This window comes from Centropristis striata, chromosome 18 (genome assembly GCF_030273125.1).
Source record: "Centropristis striata isolate RG_2023a ecotype Rhode Island chromosome 18, C.striata_1.0, whole genome shotgun sequence".
Lineage (NCBI taxonomy): Eukaryota > Metazoa > Chordata > Actinopteri > Perciformes > Serranidae > Centropristis > Centropristis striata.
This window is the reverse complement of record NC_081534.1, coordinates 15,633,344-15,656,290: the sequence shown is the minus strand read 5'-3', so window position 1 is coordinate 15,656,290 and position 22,947 is coordinate 15,633,344.

Here is a 22,947-nt window from a genome sequence, read left to right as displayed (position 1 = left end):
CCCTCTTTTCAGACTCTTTTGTATGTCCAGATAGATAAAACAACAACAAATCCCCTTATCGGCCAAGTAATGTTCTTTTATCTGCCCTCTAAACAAACAAATCAGTTCTTATTTTTTATTTTTCCATCTCAAAGTCGAGGCCTTGCTGCCTGAAGATAGATAGATAAAAGGATAGAGAAATGATGTCCATCTGCTCTAATGATCTCCCTCCAACTTTGTTTGGCATCAGCCTTTTCTCCATCCCGCTCCGGTCCCATCAGCCCCCAGAGGACCAGGCTCTGGCCTTTTCTTGACCCAGTTTAGGACTTCCATTCTGGGCTTTCTGATCCGTCCACTCTCCCCTCTGTGTGGGGCTTCAACAGAGAATCCTGAGATTATCGGATGGTCACTTAAGAGGGAAAGAGAGAGGGCGAAGTGCTGTCCACTTAGCTGAAGATTATCCTTTAAAAGGAAGGGATGGCGGTGGAGATGGAGGAGAGAAGGAGAAAAAAGGATGTGCTTAAGAGATGGATATAGAGGGGGCGGATGGAGGGGGAGATTGCGAGGACAGTCAGAGTGATAAAGAGAGGGCAAATGAATCATATGGAGATAAAGTGTGTGTGGGAGAGGGTTAACAAAAAAGCGAGGAGAGAAATACGGCAACGCGGGAAACGTCTAAATGAAAAGCTGAGATGGAGGTGACGTGACGGAGCGAGAGAGAGCGGAGGAAGGTCGACGGAGAGAGGCAGAGATGGAGAGATAAAGAGAGGAGGAAGCAGGAAGGATGAGGACAAGAGCTGGATTAAGCAGTAAAAACAGGGATTGTGAAGTGTTCACTAACCAAACTGAGGACCTTTGGCTGCGCTTTTCATGAGTAACGGGGTGTATATGTCGACTTGAATTTATCAAACTTCAACAGCACAAGTGGCAATCTAGAGAAAGACCCGATTAATTACAGACTGAATGTTAGCAAAATATCTAAATGTAGTCTTCTTTTTAATTCCATGTGTTACAAAATGTGTGGCCCATTTCACGTATTCTAAAGAACAAAAGGGGCCAGTGTTAAACTGATCTTGTTTTCACAGTTTTGGCAATCTCTCAGTTATGATAACACTATACCGCCTTCAGTATTTGCTGAAATCTGGGAACACAACAGCATTGCTTTAATAAAGTCTTTGGGGCCAGAAATACAAGCAGCCAATCGTACAACAGTTTGGCCCCATTAACATCAACTTTATCTAAACATACATTGATTGATTTTTTTTTTTTACCACCAAGTTGGAATGACAAATGTGTTCGGGAACAACAGCAGACATGGAGCAACATTAGCATTCATTTAATTTCATGCTGATGTCCAACTGACAGACACTATCTCCTTTTAGCTCCGTTTTTGGTCTCCACCAGTTCCTGAATGATATATCGGGCTCTTCAAGTGATATATTCACCAGCTAGTCGATAACTGTGTGTGTCTGACCCGGTCTGACCCAGCGGCAACCTCCAGGTCTGAGCAGTGAGGCAAACCAGGAAGTGCCTTAAGCTGCATTCTACCAAAATTCCAGCAGGGGGGCGCTGACGGCGGCTGCAGAAGCAATTGGGTCCATTCATTTTAATACAAAATGAGAAAACTTCTCACTTGATTTATTACCTCATAATTTTTTTTAGGACAACACTATGGTCTCAATCCCTAGTAAAAAATCTTCTTCAAGACAATTTGATGTTAACTGTCTAAATAGTGGCCCCGTTTAGAAGAAAATAGAAGATAAAGAATTGTATGATTTGGGGCGTGGTTACCTTTGATTGACAGGTGGCTAACAAGGCGAGCCGTCATCAGGAGAGAAGCAGAGCAATGCATATCCATGTCAATAGGTCAATAAAGTAAAAAAAAAAAACATTTAAAAAAAAAAAGGACGTTTACTGGTTTGGTCTCACAACTTTGACCCTTTCACACTGTATTTTCACTTAATGACTGTCTTTTGAACGTTTTGTTCATTAAAAAAATGTCTTGTTCAGAGTTTGGTTGGACTAATAGACACTCCAAGGAGTCGCTGTTCCTTTTTCTGAGGTAAGTAATGTACATTTTGTTTTTGTTTAATGCTAGCCACATCTAACATCCCAGTTAATGCTACAGTGAGCGACTTCGCCCAGTCAGGTTGAGGTGTAGAGAGGTGTGTAGTGCGGTGTCCTCAGATCTCTCTCGCTCCTCCACAGTCCAAATTTGCTCTGCTCCCCATTTCCAAAAACAAGATGGCAACATACCTAAAGAAAGATGGTGACAAGTGTAATGCTGAACTTGTTGCCTCAAACGGGCAGTCCACAAACTAATGGGTGACGTCACAGTGACTACGTCCATTATTTATATACAGTCTATGGTCTGACCTTTTTTTTAAAGCTAAAAACACCTGCAAGAGAAAAAAAGCAATGATAACAATACAATCATTTGAGGTTGAAGAAGATTGCTGTATTTTGTTTATGCCTTTTAGCGAGCGCTGCTCTGCATGTCTGCATGTATCGAAAAACGGCTATAATCAGTATCGATTGGCTGTGATTTGTTGCTTTGTGTTGTTCTTTTCATGGCTTCAGGTCGTGAAAATTGTTGATGTTTTACTGTTCTGATATTTTGCTGCTTCCTGTCTTGAAAATGCTTATGTCGTTGATGTTGCTATGGCATCTCCTAACTTTTGTATCACCTCACATCTCGCCAAAGAAAATTAGCCAGCTGGTTAACACTGGCACATTTACAGACATGTTGATTAATATGCGTAATTATAGGCAATGTTAATAAATAAATTAAATGGAGCATGCCAACTGAGTTTAGGACATTTGTGGGTAATAATTTTCTCTTGCTAATACAATTATGCTTTTGGTATTTTTGCTGTGTCATGTAAGAATTTGTTTTCACGCATCAAGAATGACCTGTCTACAACTCTAGTCACAGTCTACCTGTTTGTTGTTTTCTGCATTAAGTCAGTTGTAAGCTAGAGGAAGTAACTGTTTATGTGTTGTTGGTTTTTAGGGATTTTGTCTTCATGGAGTGATAGGGTAGAAAATTACTTTGTGTGAATGTCAATCCAAATTGGTTTACAATCCCAATACATTCAAAATCCACCCATTCATGAATTCATACAGTATGTGTGAGTGAATGAACCGAGAATGTGTGTAGTGTTTTTTTTTTGTATTTTGGGGGGCAGGGGGGTTACAGAACAGAGAGACAGAAACAGAGATCATTTCCCATCATTTGATTGGATCAGTGGTCCTGCCAGTGTCCAATTATTGTATCCCCCCGATAGAAAACACACACACATTCCAACAGACATCTAAATCCACACACACACACACACACACAAAAGCTCTTCCAACCTGCCATAAGCTTTCTGTATCTTTCTCTCTCACCCTGAGCACGATGGGAAAGAGGGCAGTCTCAATGGAGAAAGCAACAGGGGTTCAAGGATGATAGAGAGACAGAGAGAGAGGGGGGGGGGGGGGGGGGGGGGGGGGGTGAGTGCGGGAGACAGAGGGGGAGGCGAGCACCCCTCCTCCTCCTCCCCTTGTTAATCTCCTCATTTTCATTTCTCTTACCATGTGGGATTAGAATGATTTTATTTAAAGTGTCAGCTTGAGCTACCGGATTGAGAAATCTGGATTTCATAGGGATTATTATTACAGAGAAAATGCACACACACACACACACACACACACACACACACACACACACAGATTTTTTTTCTTCTCTGTCACTCACTAATGACCTGCTTGACCAACAAATGGTATTTATCCTCAAATTCAGTGCATGTGAGACCAACACACATTGTGATACACTTCAAAGTGTGTCTGTGGCAGCGAGTGTGCGCGGTACACGTCTTTGCCACTTTGTCACAAATTAAAAACCCCAGTTTTTTTCTCTCTTTTTAACCGGTCTCTGGAAACGACATGAAGCAGGAATAAGATTAAGAGTTTAGAGTGCACACTTTGCTTTTCGTCTTTATCAGAACATCATACAATCTCCCGTCACCCTCAGCCAGGCCAAGTGAAATGAGGTGAACAGACTCTAACCAAAGCTTCACCCTTCTGTCAGATTTAACATCTAATCTACATTAGGATAAGGCTTTCACCGCTCAGGAAAAAAAAAGAGAAGAATAAAAAACGGCATCACCTTTTCATCCTAGGGCCAAGCCTTTTATTCCGCCTCTTCTCATTACATTAAAGGATGAGGGAGGCCGAACAGTGGCTGAGCGGTATTTAAAGACACCATCCCCTTCATCTGTTTAATTTCTCTTTATTTAAGAGACTCCCTCCTCCCCTTCGCCGCTCCCTCCCTCTGTTTAATTTCTCTTTATCTAAAGACTCCCTCCCTTCATCTGACTGATTGATCTTTGTCTCAGTGCAAATGACATGGAAGAGTTAGTTACTGCAAGGTCCCTAATCCCACCTCTCTGACGGGGACGCCGTGTCTGAGCGAGATGGGGCGACCTTAGCTTACAGATCTGAGCTCTTTACGAAAAATGGTTCTCCATCGCACAAATGAGGCGTTTTTTTCTACATAGTTAAACCTTGGACTTGTAGAAATGTTGCTTACATTCTCAGCTTTGCACTCAAAGCACAGCGGCGCACCGGAGGGTAAACCCACGCATATGAACTCAGTTTACCCACTGCCCACTCAATTTAGATTGCCAGTATATACAGTGCCATCTCAGTAAATACTGCAACAACATAAATAATAAAAGAGGTCTTAAGAAAAGAAAATACGAAAAAAAGTTAGATTGTATGACTTGTAGATTTTTGTTAATTTAGAGGATTTCTCTCTGCTTGTTTGAACTTTTTAAATACTTTCATGGCACTGTATGGAGAGTGAAAATGATTATAACACAGAAGAAAGTCTTTAAAATAATCTTATATAGAAACAAGCTTCTCAATCTTTTTTTGGTCACAGCCCTCTTAAAGCTGAAAAAACAGGAAACATTTCCATTTCCAAGTTTGAACACAAAGAAAATTGAGTTTCTCACAAGAAAAAGTAAAAGTTATAGAAAGAAATCAGAGAAAATACTGATGCTGGTGATAAGTTTGCAACTTTGAAAAATTGTCATTACGGCTGCATCTAATAACTGTTTTCAATACTAAGCAACCTGAGTATTATTTCTGCCAACAGCCCAGTCGCCAGCGAATCTTCAAAATGTGTATAGAAATTTGTTGATGGAAACAAATACTAATAGACTAATGTTGGTATTTTATATTTCTGCAAAATAAAGATTGATAAAATACTTTTTGTATGGTGAAGAAGCAATGTGATGTTAAAAGCCACGACGCTTCTGTATTGTTCAGCCAAATAGTTAGTAAAACGTTTAACCCTTAATAAAGCACTCATTGAAATACTTGCAAATTCCAAATTTCAACCTTGGAGGATATTACATACTGCTAGAATGTGTAAAAAAAAAACATACCAAAATAATAATTTGGGAAAAAAGTTTATGAGATTAAAGTGGCAAATCTATGAGAAAAAAATGTGAAGATTTATGAGATTTAAAGTGTTGAATCTGGGGGAAAAAAGCTGCATTTTTCCCACTTTTTTCTTGTAAATCCGTGACTTTTTTCGCACAGATTTGCCACTTTAAATCTCTTAAATTTGCGACTTTTTTTCTTGTAGATTTGCCACTTTAATTTAGCAAATTTGCAACTTTTTTCTCAAAATATTATCTGAAGTTACCAAATATAGTTCTTTGCCTGATAAAGGGTTAAACCAGTGACAGTCACACAATTTGTTGTGGTGGTTGTCATGCATTGCAACACGTTTAAATCAGTCCAGAAACATTTAACATATTTGTGGTTGGGATTTGTTGTGTATTAATCTGTAGAAATGTAAAATGCCAACGTCTATTCCGATGACTGGGTTTCCACCAACGAGGCACATTTTTCGGTATGTCAGCAGGATCGCAGAAATCTCATCAGATCTCATCATCAATCCTCCCAATAAGACTGGGATGATGTCAGAGTGAAAGGTCTCACAGTACAGGGGGCATTTGTTGAAAGAGCACTGAGAGTTGATCCTGGTGAATAAACACAGATACACTCACATACACGCACACCCATTTTAAGAGCAAGGTCTTGGGAAGTAGGTTAAGCAGGCCGGGATCACCTCTCGCTGCTCTCTCCCAGCTTAGAAGCACTGAGAGAGTCGGGTGGGAGGGATGGGTGACGGAGGTGGAGAGGGCGAGGGGGAGAACGAGATGGAGAAATCTTCCAGAGGACATCTGTCACAGTGAGCAACTTGTGAGCTGCTTTTTTCCAGCCCGCTCTGTGACCCACAGATTCTCTTGCATGACTGACCAAGAACTATGACAGTTTAAGAGGGGGCCTTCGCCCCTGCACACCACCTGGGAGACCCCATACTGGAGACCCGGTTAAGTAAAAATCTCCATCATATGAAGCGGGCATGCAGGCTGAATCTAGAGAAGTGAATCAATGTGTTTATAGGCTGTTCTATAGTAGAGACATTCAAGAAATGACAAAAAAAAAAGTATGACACATTGACAGGAAAATGTGTCAACATTCAGCTCATGTCACAAACCATTTCATTAAGGCACCATATGACACTTGTGTTGCTGTTTTGTGACCATGTGTCCACATTTGAGGGTGCCGTTGGTGCTGAATAGAAAAAGAGCAGCACGTTGCAAAAGTGCATGCATGAGAACATTTCTCCCCCTCCCGCAGGTGTTTAAGCTGTACAGTAAACAATAACGCTTTACACACATGTATACACACACACACACACGCAAACACAAAAGGCTCATTGTGTGTTGCTGTGTGTCCGCTAACCCATCCTTTTTAATCTGGGATTATGGTATTCCCATCGTGATGGCAACAGAGGAAACAATGCTGTATTTCATGGCAGGAAATGTGCAATAATGATGTTAGCACCTCAATCTGCCTTATTTAACCATTACATACACTCGCTCTCACTCACACACACACACACATATGCAAACACACAGTTTTTTTTGTCTCTGCTAAGCAAACCTTCACTTAATCTCTTCAGAAAACCAATCCAAATGTTATAAATTGTGTTCCATTTTTTTTGCAAGCAAAATTTTTGTGTGTGTGTTTGAGCGAGGGTGCCTTTGAGCCTTATTGTGAGCATACACTACAGTATAGCTGCTCCCATGGGGGGTAATATGACACTAAAATTGTCCATTAACACACTATCAAATCTATTCTTCTCCGTTGTGTCACACTTCCATGAGCCATTTGTGGCTTTAGTGCTTCAGCTATCCAGCCTCTTTAATGTAGTTCACAGTGCACAGTAACAGGATGCCGTCTTAATGGGTAAAGAGTTCCTCAAATCCTTGGCCCCAGAGCCAAAATACTGACTGTGACTGAGTTTAGATTTGGCGGAAATTTCAGTCCATAACAGAGCAGAACTTTGCTTAAAGGGATAGTTAGGATTTATTGAACAGGGGTTGTATGAGGTACTTATTCATAGTCAGCGTTTTAGCTACAGTAGATGACAGTAGGCACGGCTCCAGTTTGGAGAAGCAGGCGGGAGTGTCAACATGGAAGATAAGTAATGTACTGCTGTGCCCGGGGGCAGCAACAAAATGTATTTTAGCCATCTAAAAATCAATATCAGTTAAAGGCTATGCTATAGAATACTTTCATCCTTTTACTTTGCCATCAGACAGGCCTGTTTAAGTTGACGTGTGGGAAATTGAAGCCGTTCTACGCTCTGGTCAAATCCAACAGACTCTATTAACAAAAACAATAATTTTACCTCTCAGAACACAGGAGTTGCTGTTCCATCGCTGCCTCCATTGTTTAGTTTGTTTCTGATATTGTGTGACTTCGGTCAATCCAAACTATCCTTTAAAACACTAAAGTCACACAATAACACAAGCAAACGAATCAATTGAGGCAGCAGTAAACCAGCAGCTCCCCTGTTCTGCAAGGTAAAATGACTGGAATCTGGTGGCTTTGACAAGAGCACTGAACAGAGATAAAGAGAGATAACATATGACTTTATTTATCCGCATTGGGGAAATTTAGTTGTCGCAGCAGCTCAAGGTACAGACACATTAATAGATATAGAAGACAGAATAAATAATATAAAAAAATAAGACATATACATACATTCTATACACATTTTCTACGTACATTTCTGCTATTTGGCATTTATTATTAATATATATATTTTGTGTTGGTTTGTTTTCCTGAAAGTACTTTGCATTTTACAGATAATGCACATTGGAAATGGAAAAATATATTTTCACATGTTAAATAGGTTAAATAGCTTCAGTTACCCAACTTAAACTTAAACAAGGCTGTCTGATAGTAAGGTAAAAATATGGTGAAAATATTCTGAATGTAGCGTATACTTAAGCTCTATAATATTGATTTTTTTTTTTTTTTTTTTTTAAGGTGGTTTAAATATGTTTTGCTGCAGCCATCGTTCACAGCAGTAGATTGGTGCTTCTCTAAACTGGGGGCATGCCGAGCACTTTCTACTGTAGGTAACACACTGACTCTGGATAAGTACCTGATACAACCCAATTTCAAAAACATTCGAATGATCCTCTTCACAAAAATTTAGACTTTAGATTTGTGTATTTCCTGACATAAAAATCTTAAATCTTGCCCTCGGTATAGCGCAGATCAGATGCGGTTTGAATTCAGAGAGAGAGTCCAGAGGATCATCTCCTGTGTTTGAGAGGTAACGGTGTGCTGGTCTGTGAATAAGACCTCTGATGATGGCTGTATTTTTATTGTGAGGCCCCAGGTGCTGCCAGCGTCACACATGGACACTCATGGCACCGGTGTCCTGGCACACGGCGGCCAACCAGAGAAGGGCCAAGACATGGCGTGTGCGGCTGAAAGAGAGTGTGTGTGTGTGGATGAATGTCTGTGTGCATGCTACATGGCTAAAACAAGTTCTGGTGTGTGTCTCTGTGTGATTCTCCTGTCTGAGAGAAAGCCAGTGTTGGTCTGGAATGCAGATGAGTATAATGATGATACCCCGATGCTAATGCTAATCCATCTCTTTATATTATATCTAATCTATCCTTATATCTAATCTTTTTTGCAGGGCTTTCGCATTGGGCTTATTTAGGTCATGCAATATATTTGATGCCAGTTAGAATAAGAAAATGATTAATAGATCAAATGAAAAAAAATATTTTATTCGCATCACTATGGAAAGAAATAACACCGGAGCATCTTAAAGCGTCATACAATTCCTTTTCATTGTTTGTTTCTGACTGTTTACATTGGCGCGTTTTCATTTCTGCAGCATTTAATTATGGTAATAGCGCAGTTGTGAGTGCATATGCACATGCATGTATGTATGTGTGTGTTTGCACATATGTATGCACGCAGGCATGTCTTTGCATGTGTGTGTGTGTGTGTGTGTGTGTGTGTGTGTGCACCAGCTGTCTGATCAGTAATCAGTTAGCAGTGGGCTAATGCAGCCTCCTTAACCCAGGGGCCTCATAAGACCGCCTCTGGCCCAGCCCCTCTCTCTGCCAGGGACAAATCCATTACCCAAAACAAGGACATCAAATGTCAACAAACACACACACACACACACACATAGACACACACATAGACACACACACAGAGATTGTATATACTTGCTCCAAAGCGTATTTGATTGATGTCAAGAGAGGGAAGTGTCTCTGTGAAATCCTACAATTACTGTATGGGAAGAAAACAGTGGCAATAGTTATTGACACGCCTTTGTGATTTGTTTTCAATTTGTTAGAGAAAAGCTGGTGGTGTTATGGATATTTATATTGTGGATGATTTATTTTAATCAGGGACATCTTATAGCTTGCCACAGCTCCATTTAAAATTAACTCTTAATTTAAACTTAAAATAAAAAAGTAAAAATTGGGAGAGAATAAAAAATGATCTTCTAAGTATTTTTTTTCAAACACGGGAAGCAGCCTGTAAAGGAAAAGAAAACCTCTCCAAAGGGGATTCTGGGCATTTTGTCAAGGGCTCTGTGACCAATCCGCTGCTCTACAAAGGTTAACATAAATAGCACATAAACTGCACTGAAAACAGCCCCTCAGAAGTGGCACAAAGACTGCGGCAGCTCCCCAAGGACCCGATGGTAAGCAGCAGCGTTTACATATCAGTGGTCCTCGTAGCATGTACAGTGATCTGGCAGGTTGGAGAGCTTTGATGCTCCGTCACCCAGCAGGTCGGGTGTATCGATCCCCAGGGCGGTGCTGCTTTCTGGGCTGGCCCTGCCTGGGTGACAGGGCCCCCTCCCCAGAAACCTCCCTGGTGCCCGTACCCAACAGATGGCCTCAAAGAGGGACCAGAGACACAGGGCCAACATCCAGCTCTCAAACAGAGGAGCAGAGGAGCAAATGGCCTGTTAATATTTCATACAAACACTCTCACTCATCTCCGAGCAAGGAAACGGACAGGGCTGAGAGCGCAGCGTGAGTGTGTGAAGAGGCAAGTGTGTGTGTGTGTGTGTGTGTGTGTGTGTGTGTGTGTGTGTGTGTGTGTGTGTGTGCGAGAAATCAAAGACATTTTGATGAAATATGAATAGTTTTCCCACTCAGAGCTGCTTCACAGCTTGACTCCTTGTGCATAATAATCAGTAATCACACACTTGTTTGTCAAAGGTGAGACTTTGGCCACAGACACAGAAAGAAATGGTAAAAAAAGACGGACTAAAAAGTGCTTTTCAATAAGAATAATAAAACCGTGAACACACTCTTGTCACACAGACGCACACACACCTCCCCAATTACTCCCAGCACCAGACCCTTCCTTAAGCCTGTGCTGTATCTTTTGAGCGTAACCTGCGCGCTAATAGCCCATAACCCCTGTACAGATCAGTGGAGGTTATGCTATTTGCTGGTCGGTAATTGCCCTCTTCATCAGTACTCTGTGTGCGCAGGCAGCAACGCGGCCAGCCCCGGGGTCCTCCTGATGTCATTAATGTGTGATTAGGGCCGGTGGGGAGCAGCAGTTAGGAGGTTAAAAAGCCCCTGACAGCCCTCATCATCGGCGAGGAAACCCTGAGACTGATGCAGGGGCTGCGCAGATGGGCGAGAGCGTGCGGCTGCCAAAGCCCTAACTTGTTATTCCTCCTCACCTCCAAAAATTACGGCATGCTAATAAATGGCACTGACACAGGCTTGCACGTGTACGGCTGCACTGACACAGGTACACATGCAACAAACACACTGCAAGCTTCATCCTAAAAATGAAAAAAGAAATATTGTTTTAATGAAAACTATTAGGAGAGAGGCTGGGAAGGCTGCCAAAAATACTCAGAAATGAATACACCTACATGCACAAAGTTTTCTTTTAAACTTAATGACACTGATTGGACTTGAAGTGATGAGTCGGTCTTGGGAATAGGACGCTGACAAGTTAAACTTGACACAAGCAATCTAAACTACAAGCAAAAGTGTCTGCCTAAGTGCTCAATCATTTCAGGGTTTTAGGATTCCTTTAAGTTGTCATCTTTAATACATGAGACGATTTCCAGCCCCGGCCGCGCAACAAAGTCATTAGACTGGGAGGAAAGATGAAATATAAATCAAGCGTCTCTCTCTGCCCCCTCCCCTGTGAACAGGTGGCTGAGTTGAATGAGAGGGTGCGCTAACTTGGCTGTCACCGTGTTTTCCAACAGAACCGCTGCCTTCTAAAGCCAAACCACCGTGAATTATACATCTATGGCAGTAATTCTCTCAGAGGAGAGAGAGAGAGAGAAAGTGAGAAGGGGGGCTAAGAGAGTTAGAGAGATTAATGGCTGAAGCGGTTGTTTTTGACGCAGCGATCCTTGGCTCCGCTTCCCGCCTGCCGCTTATTGGCTTTTCAGAGCACATTTATTTATTTCGTTAACAAGAGAGAGCGGCCACGTTGCTGTCACTCTTTTGGCTCGCTCAGCGCCACAGCAGACTTGTCATCTCCTGCACCGTGGCGTGCGCCTTTGAACCCTGCCACGGACTACAGAGTGAGAATATTAATAGTGCAACAAACAAGACTTTAAAAATAGCAGAGTTCTGTCAGAGGCCGAGTGTCAGTGACGCTTTTTGTCTCACAAATTGACCTGGAGGAGAAAAAAAGTGTCACGTTTTAGAACAGGTTTTCCAGGAGAAAATGCAACCTAAAAGCATCTAACAGAACCATGGACACAAACACTTATATCACAGACTTATCTGTATTAAACACATCTGATTCAACTTATTGTTGGTTTTATCTTATTTTTACCTGCAGCATTTCTTTCACCACATACAGTCATCGGAAAAATTATTAGACCATTGTTTTCTTCAATTTTTCTTGTTCATTTTAATGCCTAGTACAATTAAAGGTACATTTGTTTGGTCAAATATAATGATAACAACAAAAATAGTTTGTAAGAGTTTAATTTAAGAGCTGATATCTACACATTTTCCATGGTTTTCATGATAATAACCAAAATCATTATCAAGAAAGAAGAACTATTTTTGTTTATGTTTATATTTTTGTTCTAACCCTAACCCTAACCCTAACCCTTATAATTGTCCAAACAATTGTACCTTTAGTTGTGCCAGGCATTAAAATGAACAAGAAATTGAAGAAAACAAGGGTGGTAATCTTTTCCATGACTGTATATGGGTAAGGGGAAAGAGAAGATGCCTGCAGGAAAGTGAATGCTGTTAGAGGGTTTCTATACCAACAGGTGCCAGTAATCTGCTGTTAACTGCAGGAGGTGTCACAGTCCATCATTAAGACACCATAGGTGCTAAAGGAAACTATGCATGTGGCATAATATTTCCCCTTTCCAACCAACAATAGCACGTATATGCAGGGTTTTTTTTAACTCTGGAAAACTTGCTAAAACGAGTATGTTGTGACATTTAACTTTGACAGCTCTTCTAAAAACTAATAAATAACTAGTAACGTGTAAAGTTCCTGTTTGATACGTCCATTAATTTCTTATAACATGATTTTATTAAATCAGACTTATTCTTTGTGAAACATGATGAATTTATAAGAAGGACTGAGTGAATTGTGCTAAGTCTGTTTGATAAGAGAATTCACATTTTTAATGACTGATGATGAGTCAAATAAAGTCTTCAACCTCTTTTAAACTATTGTTAAATTTAATAGAGCTGAGCTTACCGGCACACACCTCCGTCTGAAAGACAATTTATGATTTGTTACAACTCAAACAGAAACTAACTCATTTGGAGCACATAACTTAACAAAGCTTGTTTTTTTAATTGTAGTGAATAAAACCTGATGTGTCCCAGATAAAACTCATCTAGCTACACATTTTAATAATTGCTGATTTATGTGTAATGTGTTATGTGTTTATGTGTTTATGTGTAACATGATGCTGAATTTAGCAGAAGAATATAGAAAAAGTAATTTTTGAAAAAATGTTTTTCAGTCATAGCATTGCACTGTAAACGGGTGTCCATCAACATTACATTACTGCCGATCAGAGCTGGAGCTTATAAATACTATAAATTCGGACTACTGCAGAGTTATTTGTCCCGGTAATGAATGCCGATTGTAATCTTTCCCACTGAAGACAAAAGCCAGAAGTTTGGGGGTTTTCTGTCCAGTGGGAAAGGGGCAGTAGAGAATCACTATATTGACACTTTGAAGTCAACAAAAATAAATGATGACTTAAAGGCACAAAATGTATCCATTACTTTTTAATAGTTTCACTTTAAAAGGCGATTATTAAAAGCTGACAGTATGTTACTGATCAAACTCATTTTCCCTTGTAACCCCTGGTGCACCAAGTCTCAAAAAAGAAAAACCTTCAGTGCTTTTAAAAACAAAACAAAACAAAAAAAACTACAAATGAGATTTGAAATCACGTCATCCTCATTCTCCGTGAAAGAATTCAGCGAGCTAAAGTAAAGACAGTGAAAAGTGTGATGTGAGATAAAACTCCAGCTGAGTACAATCTGATATGAATAGTCAATCCATGGACTAATCTGTATTCAGCCTCCCAAGGGAGTCGGCACAAAGGGCCGTCACCGGCTTAGCCAATAAACTTATTCAAGTCAGTTTCAACACAGCGCGGCGTGTTCCAACATAATCTGTCCGGGAGGTCGTGACCTCCACGTCCCCTGCCTGTGGAATAAAGAGGACCTCAGGCCGGGATGACAGGAGAAGTCTTCCAAGGAGTTCATGTTACCACATGTCATAATAACAAGAAGCTACTGTTCCCCCGCCAGGCTCCTTCCCCCTTTGTCTTGGAGGGGCTCAGGACAGGGGCAGACAGGACGCGCTGGCAGAGCTGAAACTGAATATTATCATTGGGGGGAATCTTGTTTCATGTTACTGAGCAGCTAGGCCGGCTAGCTGAGTGCACCGTCACTTCACCTGACAGCCGCAGTTCACTTTCACTCACTTTTATGTACGCACAGTATTCAAAGAAATCTACACTTCCCAGCTCCTTGACCCACAATCTTATTTATAGTCCCTACACACCTTTCACAGACGCACGCTGTACATTCACACTCAAGTGCTGACCGCTTTACTCCCCCCGCTCGCCCTCCATGGCGATTGAGAGGTCAATATCTCACTTTACCGCCAGCTACACTTTCCTCTGTCACTCACAGCTCCCACTCCATTCAAACGGCAGGTTAGCCCAACAAAGGAGACCGCAGGGGAGCTGCCCGAGCCTTCCGCTTACACACACACAACGCACGCACACAAACACACACACATAACGCGGACCGTGCGAGCCGCGGCGCTGCTCAGGGCTTGACGGGCGCTTTGTGCTCATCCGTCAGCCAGCCCCTGGGTCCTGAAGATACCTTCAGTCAGCGAGGCCGGCTCCCTGAAAGGAGGGATTCACACAGCTCTGAAATATTGATACCTGGAGCACGCCGACCTTTTGACCTCTCCTTTCCATTCTTAGAGGAGGAGAGGAGGTGGAGATGGAGGGAGGAGGAGGAGGAGGAGGAGGCCGGAAATGTGGGGCGTGCCCAGGTGGAACAGACTTGTGAGGGACTCGGTTTAGAGGCTGATGTGAAAATGAACAGATAAACCAAGTTGTTTCAGCACATATAACAACCACTATGCATGGATTTAGTCTAGGACTGGGCAATATTATCTTAGCTTAATTAAACTTGCATACAATCACACCAATATGAAGATTCTAGCTGTCACAGCAACACTCCATTAAAAAAAATCTTGTTTATATTTAATTGTGCTTTCTATTGAAGCTTTTTTTAACTTGCATGCAAAAAGAGGAAATCATAACCGAGTAAAATTTAACAAAACAGTATTCACTGAAACCAAGTAATACACAATACAGCTGTTCAAAGTCTCAGTGTCTCTCCGGATTCTCAAAATTTGTTCTCTGCCTAATTATTTCACTCACTCCAGAGATCAGCAAGATAAGGGGAGGGGGCTAATGGCTCGGCTAAAGCTAACTACTCATTGGCTGTCACTAGCCAGCATTTTCCTCTTCAATGTGTGGTCTCTGGCAACCTAAAGGGGTGAACTGGGGCTTCAGATCATCAACTGCGGTGTTCCCGATAGATAAAATCACTGAGCTAATACTACATCCTCTGGGCGGATAGAACACCTGATGACTCCGGTAAGACCAGAGATGCTGTATTCTGCTATAGACACTAGGATTGAACAAGGATTGAGAGTACTCTGAGTTTCCGGTACAGATAATGTACTATTTATAACTTAAATAAAAAATGTCAACATCCCTACTTTCTTACTCTTGTGATCAAAAACTGCTCAGTTTTCTAATAAACTTTTCTAATTAGTCATGTGAATTTCATGCTAAAATTCCAGTTCTACTTACACTCAGGTTCCTGTTTAAGCCACACCCACTTCCAGTTAAAAATCTGCAAATGCCAAGTTCCGGTACAGATAATTTAGTTGGTTGAACAGGTACAGATACTGATGCAGATAATGGTGTGCTTGCTCCTCCTTCATAGTCACGTCAACTTGCTTTAGCGTTCTCCAGCTTCTTATATTGCCACATTTAGCTCCAGATACAAAAAAACATGACTCATTCTCACAGGACTTGATATGGATGGATGAGGTGAGGATGAGTGTGTATGATTGTGCCTTAAATGTCGTCAAAATGAATACTTGCATTATAGACATTTACATCATCAGAGCAAGCTGCGATGGAGTGTTTCCGATATATCACCTGCCTCTCATTTAGACTAAGAAAAAGTTTAAATTAAAAAGCTTTTTAAATGGTTACCTCCATTTAAGAGAATAAGCTAAAAAACACTCACTAGAGGACAGAAAGCACAGAGTTAGCCTTTGACTCTAGGACAGAGAAATGGAGTGATGAGAGAGAAAGATGGAGAGGGAGGGAGTGGGGAATGGGTCGGAAGTTTGACATTCCTGTGGGCGATGTGTGTCTCGTCAGTGAACGCGTTTGGATTCTTTTAACGGGAGTCGATACCCCCTTCCGCTTCCCAAGCACTCACTGTGAGCTGAGCCTGGGTAATGCCATTGAACAGGGACAATGGGGCCTCTTAAAAGGCAGCTTTTAACTGGGCGTGTGCACGTGGATATCAATACAGCCGATAGTTTTCCATGTAAGAAGATCAAACGCAGAGACACTGGGTGAATTCTCAGTGAAGAAGCAGACAGATAAATAAATGAAATGACTAGAGGGAGTTTATTTTAAAGAGAGAAAAGTGTTTTGCTGTTGTACAACATACAGGCGTGCCTCTTTTTTTCCCCTTTTTCTCTCTGTCCCCCCCTTTGTCTTTGCTCAGACACACATGCTCCGGCGTAAGCTCTTCAAGTTTAAAGCATGCTTTTCAAAGGCGCTTGGGCGCCTGTATCACTGCTTTAGACAAATGGGCCAGCTCTTAGGAGATAGAAGGGACATCTGAGGCAGGGAGAGAGAGGGGGGGAGACAGGAGCAGAGAGAATGAAAGGGAGAGAACGAGCAGGGTTAGAGAGACGGGTGAGACAGAGAAGGAGAGAGTGAGGGAGACAAGGGAAGAAGAGAAGGAGGGGGCACGATTGCACGCTTTCAACTGCCTTTTGTGGGCCTCTCTGCAGATGTCACCAGCTGTTCCCCTGCACGGAGGGTTCCAGAGCGTGGAACATCGCCTCCGGCCCCGTCCTCGGCCACCTTTCAAGTGTCAATCAGACAGGAGGGGTTGGGGGGGAGCGGCGGTGACTGAGGGGTGGAGGACCGGTTGAGGGAGGCAGGAGAAAAGGGGGGAGTTCGGTGGAAGGGATGCAAAGGGGGCCAACAGACTGGGCTCCGGTCACTGTCCTGAGAACAGTGCCAGCGATTCGGCATTGATTCAGGCCCCCCCCCACGCCCCCCCATCCAACCCGCTCAATAACAGAGAGAGGATGGAGCCAGCCGTGTGCGGCGTGCAGACAAAAGAGGCCCGTGGGCAAGGTTAGCTGGAGATCACACGGCTGCAAGGCTACTGCTTCCACAGCGCTACTGTTAGCCATAGTGTTAGTGATTAGCGATAGCCGATGCCCCCAACCCAACCCCCTCCTCCCCTACCAGCGCTCCTTGGTTCAACACACGCACAACCGTGAGGGTGACCTACGATTAGATGGCGGGGAGGATGGCGCGCAGTGGTGGGAGCAAGAAAAGTTGTCATTGCAAGCGAACAAGCAAACATAAAAGAGGCTGACATATGGCGTGATTGACACTGAGACAAACAGTGTCTAACGAGGAGGAGAAGGTGTGCTTAACACCGCTTAACCTTGGAGCGTCTAGTCGGCTGACATAACTCCAAGACACTTTTATTGACGACATCAATATCTACTGTACGCCGCTGTGTGTGTAACCTTCTGATCCAGCCGGGGATGATGGTGCTGGAACCTGCAGCACAGAGTCATTTAATCAAGCGGACAGGGTCAGTCGTAGAAACCCACAGACAGGAACACAAACAATTCGTCCACGGTTTACATTGGCAGTCAAGTCTGTGTCGAAAAATGGTGCCGCTGTCACATTGATGTGATATAATTCAAAGCCTGAAAAAACACACTGATTCCCTGGTTTTATTGACAGCCTAAAGTGAGAGTCACAGACCCTCAATGCATCTTATCAGGCAGCGTAAGTAGGTCTATTATACACACTATTGCCGCTGCCCTGCTGATAACCTCTGTGCCGAGGCTGGAGAACAAAGGCCTTTGAAGAGGAGAGGAACCGGTGGATTTCGTGTGATTTATGTCTTTTAAAAACAAGATGGCTGAGCAGAGGTACCAGACCGTGGCTGACCTCAGTGTTTCCTGTCACCTCCTCGTGTGTCTATGTATGTGTGTTGCTCTGCGGGGAACAAGTACTCAAAAACAAGCACATAGAACAAGCACGTAAATGACTTCACAGCCTTTATGAAGCTCGATCTGAAGACACTTGTCCTGCAGGTAAACTCAGTCAGAAAAGTTCAGAAAGCACAGCTGTGCCTGGTGTTGATGAGAAGTGAACTACATGTAATCAAACTATTAATTAAATTACATTTACAGTAGTTTGCTGGTAGATAAACTACATTCATAGTTGCAGTTAAATCATTTTTTTGTAGGTTTTTGCTGCTCTACTGTCATTGAACCCACTTTGAAAAGCCACACTGTCTTTTTCTTTTACCTTTGTGAAATTTAGTTAAGCTTATACAGTTTAAATGTAAAGAAAATGAAAAGTAGACTAACAAAAGTTGAAGTTGGTCAATTTGTCTAAAAAGGTCCAAGTTAAATATGTATTATTGTGGTATTTTATTTCTTGTTTTAAGTGTTATCTGTGAAAAAAGTGGGCACAGGAATAAATTCACTTGAGTGGAATTTTTTGCCAGCACTATTATTTTACAAATTAGATTGTACTACTTTTTTTTCAAAAGATATTTTTGGGGCATTTTATAGCTTGATTTGATAGTGGAGATATTCAGAGTGAAAGGGGGAGACAGGGGGGTGACATTAACTTTGTATCTGTGTGTAACCTTTTACCAAGTAGTAAGTAGTAAAGTTCTCCAGTCCAACAATACCTGCATTCAGTCATTTTGTAACCAAATCTAGAAAAATCTGAGTCTGTGGTGTGGTGACGTTGACATCAGTGTATTTGACTTCGAGTTTGCAGTTAATTTGCTGAGATGCCACCAAAACATTCAAAAGTATGGCTATACAGCACACCTGTGGTGTCTGATAAAAAAATAAATGCATAAAATAGGCATTCAACAAAAACTGACGGATATCAAATAAAACAGAAAAAGGTACCAGATGAAGTACTCTATTGGGATTGGTATCACTTTAAGGGTCCTGGTATTGTATTATTTTTTTTTAAAACATTTCCCAGCTGCTGCAAGAAATCTTGAGATCTGTTACATTGTATGTATTTCCAGGCTGTCGACTGAGTGTCTGGCCCCAGAGCTGCAGTGTTCAGAGACTGTGAATGAGAGGAAACTGTTTATATATAGAAAATATTTTATATTTAGCTTTGTGTTGTGCATTTAATGTAATTTGAATGACTTGTGCTAATCTTAAGGAACAGTCTTTTATTAACACACATGATTGTTGTAGGGAGCAAATTTAGACAGGTTAAAGAGACAATTCACCCCAAAATAAAATTAATAATTTAATTTTTCTCTAACCTGTAGTGCAGTGTTGTTTTGTTGTGAGTTGCTGAGTGTTGGAGATATCGGCTGTAGAGATTCTATAAACAAAGTCAGTCCTTAACTGTTAGTGGGGGGCAGTTTGATGCACTAGCCGAGTAGTGTGTTAATTGAAATTGAATGTTTTGAAACAGACAGTAGAAGACTAAAATATATCATACATACTTTTCATGTCATGTTCTGAGAGCAGCACTTTCTGCATTTATGTTTTAAGGTGTTACATAACTTCCTTTTAGCAGCAAATTTAATGCTGATCTCACCAAAACTAAGTTTTACTTGGATAATAGTAACACAGGAATTTATGTCTGTCTTCAATAACAGTTAATCTCGATCAGAATAACAAGTTTACTGGTTCATCCTCATTAAAAATTCATCAAAAAGATACTTCCTGACTCGTGAAGAAGAGATGACCCCTCTACACTTTGTCGTCACAAAACAAAAGGAGGCCAAATCGCTCCTGCCTGTCAGACATGTAGCAAAACACAACTTCAGTCAAGGGGCCAGCACTTTTTTCCAAGGGGTAATATCCTTGGGCATTAATCACCCCAGTCATAAATCAAAAGAGCGTGACCACCCCTCCACTTCAACTCCCCGCCGCATCCCTCCTTCACTTCCCATTCCCTCTCCCTCTTCCCCTCCCGTGCTGTGCATATACTCTCCACAGTTAGGAAAAGTTGAAAAATCATAAATCAAAAGAACGACCTCCGCTATCCTGCCACACGCCATCGCCCGCTCCCCCCTCCCCGTCCGCCGCCTGCCACACCATCACCCTCTCATCCTCCTCGACCTTCTCCCCATCAAAGTTCATCAAACGCGTCAGAAATCAAGAGTGGCTTCCTCAATATTTCCTCATCATCCAGTCCTCCATCTCCCGGATTTGTTGCCACCACTGGCTGAACCCTCCACCCGCCTCCAGCCCAAGGTCACGGGGTCACCGCGAGGTCTCGTGGCTGACCAGCTGAATGTGTCATTGTCTCACCCGCTCTGAAGCGCTGCTATCTTTGGGAGCCTGCTAACTTGCTTTGCGGAGGTGGCCCCGTGGTCACAGAGTCCCGTGTTTTTCTGATCCCCCTCCTGCAGAAGTGAAAAATAGCAGGAAACGTATATCTGTCATTGTCCATTCAGGAGATCACCTGTAAGGAAACGAAGCGGCCAGCAAGTGCTGACACAATCATCCCTGCGCCTAGCAACACATCCTGGTTCCGGCCCAGACACGAGGGACCGTACAGTATGTCTGAGCTGCTCCGCTTCCTGCCCCGCAAGGCAGAGGGAGGGGGGTGGGGATGGATGGCAGGTTATCACAGGCTGAAGGGGGAATTCTGGAGAAAAAAAGACTTTTGTGCTGAAAGTTTGAAAAGAAGGTCAGACACGCTGAATCAGATCATATCTAGCAGCTGTAAAAGAAACAAAAACAAAAACATGGTGGAAATAAAAAGTCAGAGTGCAAGTTGCATAGGCCAGATTTGAACACACAAAAAAAAAAACATAGAGTGATAAAAATGTTACCTAACTGAGATAAAAAGCAGTTGTTCCAAAATATGAACAGACTTCATAACACACTTGTGACACCTACTTTGCGTGCTTTTGCTGCCGTGTTGACTCCGTCAGTCACGCATGTTTTTGAGTCAACTGGTGGTTTTTCTTAACCCTGACTCAGCGAACGACCAGCGTTTGATCTCCTCTGCTGTTGTGATGTCGTGTTCCTCCCATTACAAAGAGTACCAGGAAATGGTGGCCCCTGGAGAGATGAGAAAGAGACCCTGTTTATCCTGAGCAGAACCCGTACTCGTGATTACAACCCAGCCCTGCACCTGGCCCCAGTGACATGCCAAGTACACAAACTGTGGTGGTACCCTCAACACACACACACACACACACACACACACACACACACACACACACACACACACACACTTTTTACAGGGTTTTTTGTACGTTTTAAATGGAGCACTTTGCTCTAGGAAACCTATTTTATAAATCATCTCATCAATGAATATCAAAAAATTATTACAGACATGTTGCATATTTTTTTCTTAGAAGCTGTCCCCCTGAAAGACAGAAAATACTTAATACAATAATAATACAGTTAATATAGTTTAGGTCAGCACATCTGGGTGCACCGAAAAGTTTAAGCCAGCCATACTAATGATTTACTTCTCAGCAAACAAATCTGCTGACCTAACAAACTCATGCTACTGTATGGTTTCAATAAACTAGAATTACCTTCTCGTGGTTGTATGCCTCAACCAACCAGTCAAGTTACTGTTAACATCCACGTCTGTCCAGACTCACCTGTGGTGAAGACTTAATAGGTGGATCCTCAGTATCCAAACAAATGTGAAATATTGTCACATCCTACCCTTCTGTTCCTGATTTTGATTACACAGTAAGGTTAACCTTTTATTTATTTATTTTTTACTAAAAACTAGGGCTGGGCGATATGGACCAGGTGTCATATCGCGATATATTTAGGCTGAATATCGATATATATACAGATATTTTTATCGCAAAGTGAGAGCAAATGCTCAGGAAAGTCAAAGCCAAATATGACATGTCACAAGTAATTTTATTGGAACTGTTTATTTAAGTGAACATAAATATGGTATAAGAACAGGAGTACCTTTTTTAAAAAAAAAATCAAAGCTCTTAAATAAAAATAGCCTATGAAATAAAATAGGCCAATCTTTTTCTGAAATAAATATATTTATATGAGAAAAGAATAAAGAACATTGCAAAATCACTAAATATGACAAACCCTAGTAAGGGCAGCATTTATATCAGGGGTGGGCAATTAATTTCCCCAAGGGGCCACATGACCAATACCACAAAGGTTACGGGGGCCGGACCAAAACTCTGAACTAAATTCTGCTCAGTATTAATTTAACCGCTTTATGAAATACAGTAAATCATCTGGTTTTGAGCTGCTACTGATAACAATACATGTTATGATAAGACTGTTAATGTGGAGTAAATCAAATATACCAGTAAAAAGTAGTAAATACTCTTATCACTATATCACTTTTCCATTTATTTTAAACACAACTGTAAATGACCTTTAGCAAGGTTCCTACTGGTGTTTTTGTATTATATAGCTTGTTTTTCATGTTTGTACATTTTCTAGGTATTTTACGATGTTGTGATGCTTTTATTTTGAAAAGGTGCTGTTCAGTGTGAAACGGGTGCTTTAATTTTGAAAGGTAGTGACAGGAAATAACAGGTGGAACGGTTAAATGAAAAACGAACGGTAAATAATAACGAGTGCATTGTAATTCATATGAATGAAAAAGGCTTCTATAGTGGCTGGCTGACAGGACACAAGGTTTGTTGAAGTTTATTTTCTTCTGTCATATAAGTGCTATATTTGTTGTCTTAACTATAGTGAAAGTGCTTG